We start from the raw sequence: 13,064 nt of genomic DNA, 5'->3' as shown, positions 1-13,064 counted from the left end.
AGATCATGCCAAATCGCCAACAATCTAATCCAGCTAACTGAGTTAGCGACGTACGAAGAACGGGCCCCTGGTCTAAAGAAAATAAAATCAATATTTTCTTTCTTTGGCTTTCAAGTTCTACCAGTTATAATAAGACTTGAATGACTATGACTGCCATGCACTATGATGCTGATATATTGCAAATTTAATGAATAAAGAAAAAAATAATAATTTAAATATAAATACTGTATTATATTGTTGTTTAATGAGAAAATAAATAAAATAATGATGCATTCACTTTATGACAAATTAATTACACTTGAATTGTAATGATTTATGACTGCTGTGTATGCCTAATAATGATAACGCTTTTTAATGAAGGTAAAGAAAATATAAATATTTTAATAAATTAATATATTCTTTCTTTGGCTTCCAGGTTTCAACAATCAAATTACAATTACAGTTTTAGTAGTAACTTTAGAAAAGCTTTACTGAGCGGTAAAACGAGCATGAATTAAGCTTCTTTTTTTTTTTTTTTTTTTTTTTTTTTAAGAATCAAGCATTTAAGATTAGATTTGAATCTGTTCATTGGTCATACATAGCAGTGATACTACTAAAACTGTAATTGTAATTTACCTTTACTAGCGATAAAACCCCATATATATCAAATTTATTCACAAGACCCATGCGCTAATAATCCACAAGAAAGTGATTAACATAAGCTGTGACTGGCTGTCATTAAACTTTGAACTGCGTGCGCTGACATCACTGCCGTTACACGATAGGCTGAGGAGCATCACATGGTCCAAGTTTGCTGTTACGCTTTCTCAAATGGTAAGAGATACAGACCCTCTCATTTCCCTATAATGTTTATCGTTTACATCCATGTACTTAAGTGAGCAAACAATCATTTAAACTGAAATATTCAATTATTTATTTACAAATTCATTGAAACTATGCATGTGTAGAATTAGGCTCAGTTTCTAGATTTAAAAAAATATATATAATTATGTGAAAATTAGCAAAGTGACAAACATCTCTCTTGTTTATTGATCTGTTAAAGCAACATGAGAGTGTGAGTGTTGCTGTAGTGCTGGATATCAGTCATGTGATCATCACGGCCCAATCACAGCCTCCGTACTGATACTCAGATCAACAGCACTCTTACTCATGAGATATGGATTAAATATTGGAAACATGATGAAAGCAGGAAGATCCAGATCTACAGGAGTGACGTTTACTGAATATTGACCGGTAAGATCCTCATAGAATCAGAACACCTGAAGAATGGAAAGAGTGTGTGAGTGAAGGTGGTTGTGAATGTGTGTAGATGTGTGTTAGTTACAGGATCAGAAAACGACACTGTTCCTCCATCATAGTCCAGATTCACTCTCACACGATCAAGCTTCTGTTTAACACGAAAACCAGAACGTGTAGTCCATCCGTACGTCACACACCAGACATCAGTGTTGAAGAAAATGTTTCCCTTCCTCTGGTTTGATGCTGTAGTTACTCCAAGACTCCAGACTGAACTCTCCATAACCTCCACATCCCAGCAGTGCGCTCCTGAGTTAAAACCCTCTGAACCCAGAACACAGGGAAGAGAGTTAAATCTCTCTGGATTATCAGGAACAGGTTGATAGATCTCACTGTATCTCACACTGGTCAGATCATCAGACAGGACGAGATATGGACTCGCAGTGTTTGGATCCAGAATCACAGGAGCTGATGAGACACAATCAACAGATGCTTTTATTCTGATCTTCATATAATGATCAACAGTGAACCCAACACAGATTATTATGAATTATGACACTCGTCCTGTTGATCAAACACATTTTCCTCTGATCACTGTCAGTGCTGTTATTAGTTTCACACTCGTTTTTATCATCAGTGTTTAACGGCATCAACTACAAACAATAAATATGAGATTCAGACATTTGTGTCCATCAAGAGAAACTGATACTTTGGGAAAGTTAAAATAATAAATCAATAAGATGTGTTGAGATTTCTGCTGTAGATGAAGAACTGTAAGTGTGTGTGTGTGATCTTCAGCAGCATCTGATCATCTTCCTTTTATTGCCTCTTATAGTCTGTGTATCATAGTTTATTCTTACTTTCTGTTGTGTTTGACTTACTAATTATTTTGGCTTGAGAAATTATTATTATTATGAGACAAAATTTTCTAATTGTTATTCTTCCTAACAAACTCCAAACTCTGCTCAGACCTTCAGACTGTTCTGACTCTGACTTCTTTATCTTTCATAACTGATCAGATTTACAGTTTTCTAAAAATGAGGATCAAAACTCATTGCCTGCTTTGATGGAATCTTCAAATGAGCCAAAACTGTTCAATCTCCAACTGACAAAAATTCACATTTAAACGGACAGAATCCCATCAGAACAGCGTGTGGGCGGAGTCTCGCGGCAAGAGCACGGCACCAGAGAGTAATCTTGACGGCACTCACAAAATAATGGATAAGTAGACTACATAATCAAATTCACAAATATTACACCATTTAAACATTATTAAAATACATAGGCTACTGAGTTACTAAAACAAAGAATTTGTCAAAGAATACACTTGTTTGTTCACAGTTTGAACGTTCTTGTTTCCATTTATTTAATTTCAAGATCTGAGGTGAATTATCCACTGTTGCTTTTACAGCTACAAAGCTGGAGCACTAAATGATATTCAAAGTCACATTGCATGCTTTTAACATCAAATTAAGTACATAAACAGTACCTTATTATCTAGATTACCTAGATTATCATTGCCACACTTTGTGTTTGTTGTTCCAGCTGCGACGTCGCAGAAAAATAGAAACCGTTTCTAAAATAGAATAGTCGCATATTGCCGTCGCAGCTGGTTAGGACAAAAAACGTCTCAGGTTACGACTGTAACTCTAGTTCCCTGAGAAGGGAATGAGACGATGCGTCAATGCCGCTTTGGGAACGCTCCTGCGTGATTGCGTCTGAAGCACTTGTGTCAACTAGTCCAGTGGCGAGAGTGGGCGTCACAGGCGGGTGACGTCACGACCAGGAAAGGATAAAGCACATCCGGAATAGAACCGCGCTAGCTTCAAAAAGGGTGGAATTGAGAAAATGTCTCAATGCTTTTTTTTTTTCAAGTCGATCACAGGGATGTAGGAAGTATGGCAAAGTGACGCATCGTCTCGTTCCCTTCTCAGGGAACTAGGGTTACAGTCGTAACCTGAGACGTTCCCTTTCGAGGGAACTCGCAATGCGTCAATGACGCTTTGGGAACGAGAATACCAAAACGCCATACGAACCAGAGCCTGTCTGTGTGAATACTGCACAAATAAGACAAGAGCACCTGAGAACCTGGGGACGCGCCCACGTCGAAGTTGTAAAACCTTACGAATGTGAGCAGAGAGGACCAGCCTGCCGCATACCACATCCTACAGGGATATCTACATATATAAGGCATCTAAGCCGCCATACTCCTGTCCTGGTCTAAAAGCACCACGCAGGAAATGACCAAAGGTCTGGGAGGAAAAATGTCTCAATGCATTGAAGACTGCCATCATCTCCAGGCAGTTTATGTGCCAAGAAAGATGATGGCCCTGGGCTGAGCAGCCTTCCATTACCGCTCCCCAGCCGGTGAGGGAAGCAGCAACTCGATGGCAAAGAGCTCCCAACACTGGACCCTGGGATAGGAACCAGTATTTCCTCCATATAGCCAAGGCGCGGAGACACAGCCACGTGATCTTGATCGTACGAAGTGGGTTTCCTCTTGGGGAGAACCCTCTGGTTCTGAGCCACTACTGCAAGTCAAGTCATCTTCATTTATATAGCGCTTTTAACAATGTAGATTGTTCCAAAGTGGCTTTACAGAGATACAAGGATAGTTTAAAGTAACAGAGATTGTTTTGGCTTTATAGCAGTTCTTGAATAAAGTTATTTTCCAGCTAAAGTTAATTTGATTGACTCACTTCCGTTGCAACGTTCATTAGTTATAAACTTAGGGACCCGCTAACACGATACCGTTTTAACAGGAAACTCTACACAGACTTTAAACGCGAAACCTGTGAGAACGCTGATGGCGTGCACATGCGTATTACAAGTTCAGTCTATTGGTATGCACATTTGAATATATGTGCGCAGGTTTGTAATTCCCTACAAACCAAGCCTTAAAAAACTACTTGTCTGGCCTTAACATTTTTGATACAGAATTTTATCACTTCGGGGTAGATACGCGAACCGAATTTTCCCGACAACGCTTTATCTGTAGAGTGGTAAAGGGATCATCCATAAGGAGAAACTAGTTGCCACTTTAGCACCCCGCTATGATATCAGGTCCAGGCGAAGGTCCTTCATCAGATCTGGAAACGGCCTGGATCCGGCAGGCTGCAGGAAAACCTCGGGATAAACAAAAACACTAAAATTAGCGTAGATGCCATTCTTCTTAAGATGTAACGAGCACATCAGGATTTATGGGAAGTGTTCCCGGTTCCGGCTGACCTGATCTATGTAGCCTAACATTGAATTATAGAAGTCTATAATGTATTATGTGAATGCTAGGTCAAAGAGATGTGTTTTTAGTCTAGCTTTGAACTGACAGAGTGTGTCTGCTTCCCGGACAATGTTAGGAAGACTGTTCCAAGGTTTTGGTGCTAAATAGGAGAAGGGTCTACCACCAGTAGTCGATTTTGATATTCTAGGTATTATCAACTGGCCGGAATTTTGAGATCGCAATAGACGTGAAGGACTATAATGCGTTAAGAGCTCGCTCAAGTACTGCGGAGCTAAACCATTTAGTGCTTTTGTAAGTAATCAGCAATATTTTAACATTTATACGATGTTTAATAGGGAGCCAGTACAGTGTTGACAGAACTGGGCTAATATGGTCATACTTCCTGGTTCTGGTAAGAACTCGAGCTGCTGCGTTTTGAACTAGCTGTAGTTTGTTTATTAAGCGTGCAGGGCAACCACCCAGTAGAGCATTACAGTAATCTAGCCTTGATGTCATGAACGCATGAACTAATTGTTCCGCATTTGTCAATGAGAGCATATGACGTAATTTAGATATATTTTTAAGATGGAAAAATGCAGTTTTACAGATACTAGACACGTGACTTTCAAATGAAAGATTGGTATCAAAGAGCACACCCAGGTTCCTAACCGACGACGAAGACTTAACAGAGCAGCCATCAAGTGTTAGACAGTATTCTAGGTTATTACGTGAGGATGTTTTTTGTCCAATAATTAGAATCTCTGTTTTTTCAGAATTAAGAAGTAGGAAATTACTAGTCATCCAATTTTTTATATCAGCTATGCATTCTGTTAATTTAGTGAATTGGTAAGTTTCGTTAGGTTTTGAAGAAATATAGACCTGAGTATCATCGGCATAACAGTGAAAGCTAATTCCATGTTTCCTAATGATATCTCCTAATGGTAGCATGTACAGAGTGAACAGCAGCGGTCCTAGTACTGAGCCTTGTGGTACGCCATACTGAACTTGTGATTGATAAGACATCTCTTCATTTACTGCTACAAACTGATAACGGTCAGATAAGTATGATTTAAACCATGCTAGTGCAATTCCACTAATGCCAACATAATTTTCAAGTCTATTTAAAAGAATGCTGTGGTCAATGGTGTCAAACGCAGCACAAAGATCGAGTAACACTAATAGAGAGACACAACCACGATCGGATGATAAGAGCAAATCATTTGTGACTCTAACGAGAGCTGTCTCGGTACTATGGTACGGTCTAAATCCTGACTGGAAATCCTCGCAGATATCATTTCTTTCTAGAAAGGAACATAGTTGTGAGGATACTGCCTTTTCTAATATCTTTGACAGAAAGGGTAGATTCGAGATCGGCCTGTAATTGACTAATTCTGTAGGATCAAGTTGCGTTTTTTTAACAAGCGGTTTAATCATAGCCAGCTTAAAGTTTTTTGGTACGTATCCTAGAGACAAAGATGAATTAATGATATTAAGAAGAGGATCTATGACCTCTGGAAGCATCTCTTTCAGTAGCTTAGTCGGTATAAGGTCTAACATACATGTTGTCGGTTTAGATGATTTAACGAGTTTAGTAAATTCTTCCTCTCCTATAGCAATGAATGAATCGAATTTTTCCTCAGGGAGACTACAATGCACTGCCTGATGCGATACTGTAGTAGACGGTTGCATAGTTATAATTTTGTCCCTGATATTATCAATCTTATAAGTGAAGAAGTTTATTAAGTCATTACTGCTGTGCTGCTTGGAAATTTCTGGGCTTGAAGCTTTCTTTTTCGTTTCAAATAAATACCTAGGGTTTTGTTTATTTTCTTCTAATAGGGTTGAAAAATAAGCAGATCTAGCAGCGTTTGAAATGAAATGAAAAATGAAAATTGTCATCATTTACTCTCCCTCAAGTTGTTCCAAACCTGTATGACGTTCTTTCTTCTGCTGAACACAAAAGAAGATATTTTGAAGAAAGTGGGTAACCAAACGACTGATGGACCCCATTGACTTCCATAGTAGGAAAAAAAAATACTATGGATGTCAATGGGGACCAGCAACTGTTTAATTACCAACCTTCTTTAAAATATCTTCTTTTGTGTTTAGCAGAAGAAAGGAAATCATACAGGTTTGGAACAACTTAAGGTAAAATAATAACAATATAAAAATGAAATTATAAAATTTACAGCATAATTACATCCATCACACAAAGAAAAGAATGCTGCAATTCACCCGTAAGCCTGAGTAAAAAGATAAGTTTTTAGACGGGATTTAAAAATGTGAAAACTGTCACAATTCTGTATGTTGGGGGGAAGCGAATTCCACAACCGAGGCGCCACAAAACTAAAAGTTCTCGCTCCCATTGTAGTTAAGCGAATACGTGGCGACACAAGAGAAATAGAGTGAGACGATCTCAGAGAACGAGAAGGAGTGTAAATGTTTAAAAGATCAGTGAGATACGGAGGAGCCAAATTATGTAAAGCCTTAAATGTGAGAAGCAGAATTTTAAAATCAATACGGTACTTAACTGGAAGCCAATGTAATTGTTGAAGAATTGGAGTGATGTGCTCGCGTAAAGAAGTCCTAGACAGGACACGTGCCGCTGAGTTTTGAACCAGTTGAAATTTACGATGAAGTTTTGTAGGAAGACCAGAGAGAAGATCATTACAGTAATCAATTCGTGAAGTGACCAGCGCATGAATTAGAATTGCTGTGCTGCTCTTAGTGAGAGAAGGACGAAGACGGCTAATATTACGCAAATGAAAATATGCGGCGCGTGTAATGTTATTTACATGTGCTTCAAAGGAGAGTGTGCTGTCCAGGATAACACCCAGACTCCTGACTTGTTGAGAAGGATAAATTTCAGTATTATCAAGAGGAAGGATGGAGATATGGAAGTAAGCGTCTTTTAAATCTATCGTGACAAACCAGTCCTCATATCTGATTTGGGTCACGATCTGTTTGAGTGTGAGCATCTAGAACTTGAGATTCTTGACTGCACAATTCAACAGACGAAGATCTAAAATGGGACGCAACCCCCCCCCATCCTTTTTTCAGAACAATAAAGTAGCGGCTGTAAAACCCCGATACTCTGTCGGGTGAGTACACCTGCTCTATAGCTCCCTTCGCTAATAGAGACTCTACTTCTTGCTCCATTACCAGAGCCTGCCTGGGATGTACTAACACGAGTAGCACCCCGTTGTAACGAGGTGGAGGAGAATGAAACTGGATTCTGTAACCTCTCTCTATTATCTGCAGGACCCATGGAGATATATTCGGCAGATTCTTCACTCTGTCAGAAATCTACTAAGGGTACCAGTCTCTCGAGACTGGCCTCTGGTGTTATTGTAACAGCCACTTAAGTGACCTGAAGCATACTGGCAGGACCCCCCTCAGAGGGTGCGAGTTTGACACAGACTCGTGGTGACACTGAGCCATCTGCTCGCTGGAGACCGCTGCGCCCCGAGGCACCAAGGGTGGCGGGGTTGGCAGAACGGCCTCCTGAGGGCACCGAGGTGGGGCGGGCGCCGTATACTGAGGTGTACACCGTTCCACCCCGGTCGGGGTTGCCCTCAGAGGTCTGACATCAGTGGCGTCAGGACCTTGGCCAAAGCCTTTTTACGCAGAAAAAAATGGTCCTCAGATCCTTCTTCTGCTTCAAAGGCTTCTGTTGAGAATGCCATTCCGGTCCCCAATCTTTCTGAGGGGGAGCACAGGAAACGACACTCTGTCCTGTACAAGGAGTTTGTTAATGGCTAGGGCTGCTCCACCCAGCAGCCTCATTTACGCCTTACCCACCAGCGCCAAGAGTTTCTAACTGGCCTGGAGAGTAATGCCGAGCCTTAAGGGGAGCCTAAGCCATGACAGGACTGGTAGCTCGCAAGCGTCTGTTCTGCCTTTGGCATCGGCCATGCCCAAGCTCTTTCAACCCAATTTATTAAACATACATTTTTAGAATTGAAAAAACAGGATGAAAGGGTTGATCCTGGATCTCATTTTTTATTAGTGGAGATCGGGAAAAACTGGAAGGCCCTGACATGGAAGTTATAAACTCCAAATCTCATTGTACACAGGGGATTGAGATGGAGAATCTTCAATTCCCTTAACTCGATGCTCAGCACATCCATCTCCTCGGAGATGGACAGCTGCAGAACCGAATGATACCATTTCATTCCTCAAAATTAAATGTAGTAAAAGATCAACCAGACAAGTTAACACGGTCTGGATGAAATGCTGAACTTATACATGAATCTAACTAATGAAAGTCAGATAAGCAAATTTAAATGCAGCCCACTTATTTAATTCCTCAGAATCAAACAGCAAAAAATAAACCAGACAAGTCAACATAGTCTGAATGAAAGGCTGAATATATATTTATATATATAGGCTTATATATAAAAAAGTAGTTTCAGCATACAATAAAAGAATCATAAATTCATAGCTTGCAATACACTATGTATCTCTTTAATCTATGCATTGTATTTGCATAACCACTCGATTCTTATTGCAGTCTTTTTTAAATAAACAGTAGCATGGGGAAACTCCCGATAGTGCACACACGTTGGTAATGTTTATGAATAAACATAGCCCGTCCACTATTTTCATTTTTATTTAGAGCTACATGATTCTTTGAACATGCTCTTAATTGATGAGGGTGGTGAGTTTTTATTCCCTTGCATCGATGCTCAGCACCTCTACCTCCTCAGAGATAGACTGCTGAATCACTGGGCTCTCTAACCAGGGCAGAAGAAGCCACGGCGTGGGCTTCCGATCCCAGAGAGAGAGCGCTGGAACCCCCAGGTAAAGGCAGAGAAAAGGCGGAGCCCGTCTCTAACCCCTCCGCGAGAGCCATTTGCGAACCCCACAATACCAGCTTCCGTGCTGCCTCGGCAACAACAGGGCCGGTACTGCAAGGAACGCAAGCCTGAACACCCTCCTCAAAGAGTGACAAGCGGGAATGCAGCGAGTAAAGCAATTGTAACTCACAATGCTCGTAGTCCAAACAAACAACACATACATCGATCTAAGGTTGTTTTGTTCGCCATAATATCTATGCTTGTGACTGATATAGTGACAGACAACAATAAATAAGACAGACCGTATGTAACACAGAGCGCTTGCTGAGGCACAGAAGCTAGCGCGGTTCTATTCCGGATGTGCTTTTTTCCTTTCCTGGTCGTGACGTCACCAGCCTGTGACGCCCACTCTCGCCATTGGACTAGTTGACACAAGTGCTTCAGACGCAATCACGCAGGAGCATTCCCAAAGCGTCATTGACGCATTGCGAGTTCCCTCGAAAGGGAACTCTGATTAACATGGAAAAGAACCTTTTATTGCATGTCGCGTCGAGTTAGGACACGGTGTGAGGGTGAAATTAGCATAGAATATGCCACCTCTACATTTACATTACCCACAGCGTCCACTGTCGTTATGCTTTCTTTATAGAAATAAAAACCATTTACTTAAGTAAGATAACGGTTGCTTCAATTGTAAACGATTGTAAATGTCTGCTCTGCTCCTCCAGCACGAGTTGCACAGTTGCACACAGTGCAGCAAGAATCACAGTTCACTGATCACGTGACGATGGCGGAGGATTCGTTGCGTAACAGAGCCTAAGCATCTGATAAATGTCTTATCTTGTAGAATGCGTGCTCAGCACCAGCCCATCCTATACACAGAGTATGTGCGATCCTAAATCGAATGTAAAACATGAGCTACCTGATGTGCGTAAATTAGGCTGCATTCAATACCTGTCTCCCAATATAAAACCTTAGGCTGGGCTGTGTAGTTGTGGCTCTGGTCTCGCTGGTGCTTTTTGCACTTTGAATACTGAGAGAGTACTTTGATTATGGTTGCACATAATAAGACTAAGAAAAAACTGTTTTTTATTTTTGTTATTCATCATTTTTATTTCTATGTTCAATTTGGGGAAATGAGTTCAATTATGAGGAGACACACAGCCTCACTCAGAAGTTCTGGAAGCTCATAAATCACGTACAGTAAGGTCTGAAGAGACTCATGTTAAAGCTACACTGTGTGATTTTTTTCCCCCATCTAGCGGTGAAATTGTATATGACTACCCAGTGAATATTAGTTTCTGTTCCTTTCAATTCCGAGGGCGTTTTAACTCCTATGGTGGCCGTATTATTCCAAGACTAACATGGCTTCCAGTTATCGACTTCGTCCATGACAATAATAAACAATACTACGTCTAAAATGAATAAAACTACAGGACAGATGTCAGGAGGTAAACGTCACCCTTGGAATCGGCTATCCCAGCATAATCAGATTAGGCTAACGTTACAATGTGTACAAAGTAAAAGCAATTAAAAATAACTAAAATTTCCAGTGTCCTTTTTTTATATAGCTTAAAAAATTGCACCTTTAAAACTATTCATCACCTGTGATCCGTCGCAGCACAGATTTATGTTACAAGGTAAACAATACTTTTTCACCATTGACGCGAGGATGAAGTTATACTAGAGGTCGTTCTGGAGTTATGCACAACCATGCTATGGTTAGACAAGCAACTATAAAACTTAGAATTTACACAAATAGGCTGAATTACCTGTCGAGAAGAAAGCAGGCAACTTCGGCGTCCGTTTTAAAATCTTTGCTCCTCATGAGCTCTTTCCATCTGGGAAAAGTTACTCCAGTATTGACTTTGGTCTTGTTGATTTGCCTGTCGCGTTGACGTTTTAATTCTCTCTTTCAAATGTGAGTGAACGCACGCGCACACACACACACACACACACACACACACACACCATACTAACTTTCAAATCTGCAGTCGCTGTTCGCGAGTAATCCCCCTCGCATTCGTCACGGTGTCACTGAGTGAAAAACGCAAAAGGTGAAGCTTGAATTTACAGGTATGTCCCTCTTTGGCGAATGTAGTTTCAAGATGGAGGGGCAACATGGCGAGCGGCATTCTAACCACTCACCCGTATGTACTTTCAATGGCAGATTATAAACTTACGAGAATACTTTATTACCTGAAAGAAGTAAATATACATTAATGAGCACATATATTTTTGAAAGAACTAAGTGTTTTTTGCTAAGAATCAACAAAAAAAATGACAGGAGAGAAGCCAGTCAGTGGAGTTTGTGGCAAAACCTTTTACAGTGCTTGTATATTGTTGTCTTTCAATGCATTTGATAATTCATACTCAGAAAGTTGATCTGAAATGACAGTCATTCCAATATGATTAGGTAAAACATTTCAAAATGCACCTGCAGACTATTTTTCTAGTCATGACTTTTATCATTGAGGATTTCTAAAAAATTCTGTGCAAAAATCTTGTCACGTTCTCGTGAGCTAAGTTTCTCATCACACCCCTACTATCTATCTATCTATCTATCTATCTATCTATCTATCTATCTATCTATCTATCAGTGTGTGTCATGAAGAACCTTTAACTCTCCAGCTCAGATCTCCTGCAGTCAGACTCACTGTTTTGGACGATGTCCTGCATCTTCTTCCAGACTCTGAACGGCAGGTTGCCCAAGTATCGTGGCACATGAATCAAAGCTCCAGAAGCCATCTGTGGATCCGGCTGTGAGCTCTGGACTCTGGAAGAACATTCAGGAGTCAGAACTGCAGTGGCTTTGGATCAGAACCAAAGAGACCAGAGACAGGAGCAGATCACTCACCTTTCCATTGAGACTGGAAACTCCTGCAGAACAAACACACCATTTATCATCAAGAACTCAATCAATCAACCAATGATCAACCAATGATCTGAAATCAGACCTTCAGAAAGCAGACGTCATTGGCTTTCATCATCTCCTCCATGTCTTTGATTGTGTGTGAAAGAGCTGAGATGTGTGTGTTCATCTCCTCCAGCTTCTCCTTCATCATCTGCTTCTTCTGCTCCTCTTCCTCCCTCAGTGCAGTGACTGTAGCTTCTTCTTCATCTCTGAGAAACTGATGAAGCTTCTCAAACTGCTGTTTAATCTGACGCTCTGTGTGTTCAGCTTGAGACTGAAATCACATCACATTCACTTCAATCATCTCAATCGACACACATCAACACTTCACATCATTCATATCAGGGATAAACTCAGATACCCGACAGATAACGGATCCAGAAGCAGATTGATGCTCGTCATTTACAGAAATAATAAACTGGAATCCATTATATTAAATATGTCAAATCATACCTATATACAGTGATGCTATACATGACTCCTGATTCTGTTTCCTCACCTTGATGTATTGAACTGTTTTCTCAAACTCTGCTTTATTTTTTTCATTGCGTTTAAGTTTCTTCTGTAAGGACTTCAGTGCTGTATTGAGTTCCTCCTAGAATTGAACAAAAATACAGTACATAAAACACCAGAATACAGTGAAGAGTAGAAGAGAAGACAATACAGTGATATGATCATATAATGCTGTGAAAAAGTATTTGCCCCCATCCTGATTTCTTCTATTTTTGTGTACATCTCATACTAAATTTATTCAGAAATTAAAACCTACCATAAAACAAAGGCAACCTGAGAAAACACAAAGTACAGTTTGTAAAAGACAATGTTATTTATTAAAGCAAAAAGTTATCCAATACCAACAAGGCCTGCGTGAAAATGTTTTTGCCCCTGTAGTTAC

General features: G+C 40.2%; 1 pseudogene across 1 annotated transcript in view; it reads right to left on the bottom strand.

Moving 5' to 3' along the window:
• Positions 1 to 567: 567 nt before the first annotated feature.
• Positions 568 to 13,064, bottom strand: part of LOC311281015 (nuclear factor 7, ovary-like) — a 28,929-nt pseudogene continuing 16,432 nt past the window's right edge. The window contains exons 2-6 of the transcript XR_014630340.1: positions 12,669 to 12,764; positions 12,213 to 12,443; positions 12,113 to 12,135; positions 11,913 to 12,031; positions 568 to 1,704 (exon numbers count right to left, since the gene is read on the bottom strand). The product of XR_014630340.1 is annotated as a nuclear factor 7, ovary-like (transcript). The remainder of the gene's footprint in view (positions 1,705 to 11,912; positions 12,032 to 12,112; positions 12,136 to 12,212; positions 12,444 to 12,668; positions 12,765 to 13,064) is intronic.

Source organism: Rutilus rutilus, assembly GCF_951802725.1.
Source record: "Rutilus rutilus genome assembly, chromosome: 21".
NCBI lineage: Eukaryota > Metazoa > Chordata > Actinopteri > Cypriniformes > Leuciscidae > Rutilus > Rutilus rutilus.
Note: the sequence above shows the minus strand (reverse complement) of the source record. Positions and strands in the feature narration are given on the sequence as shown.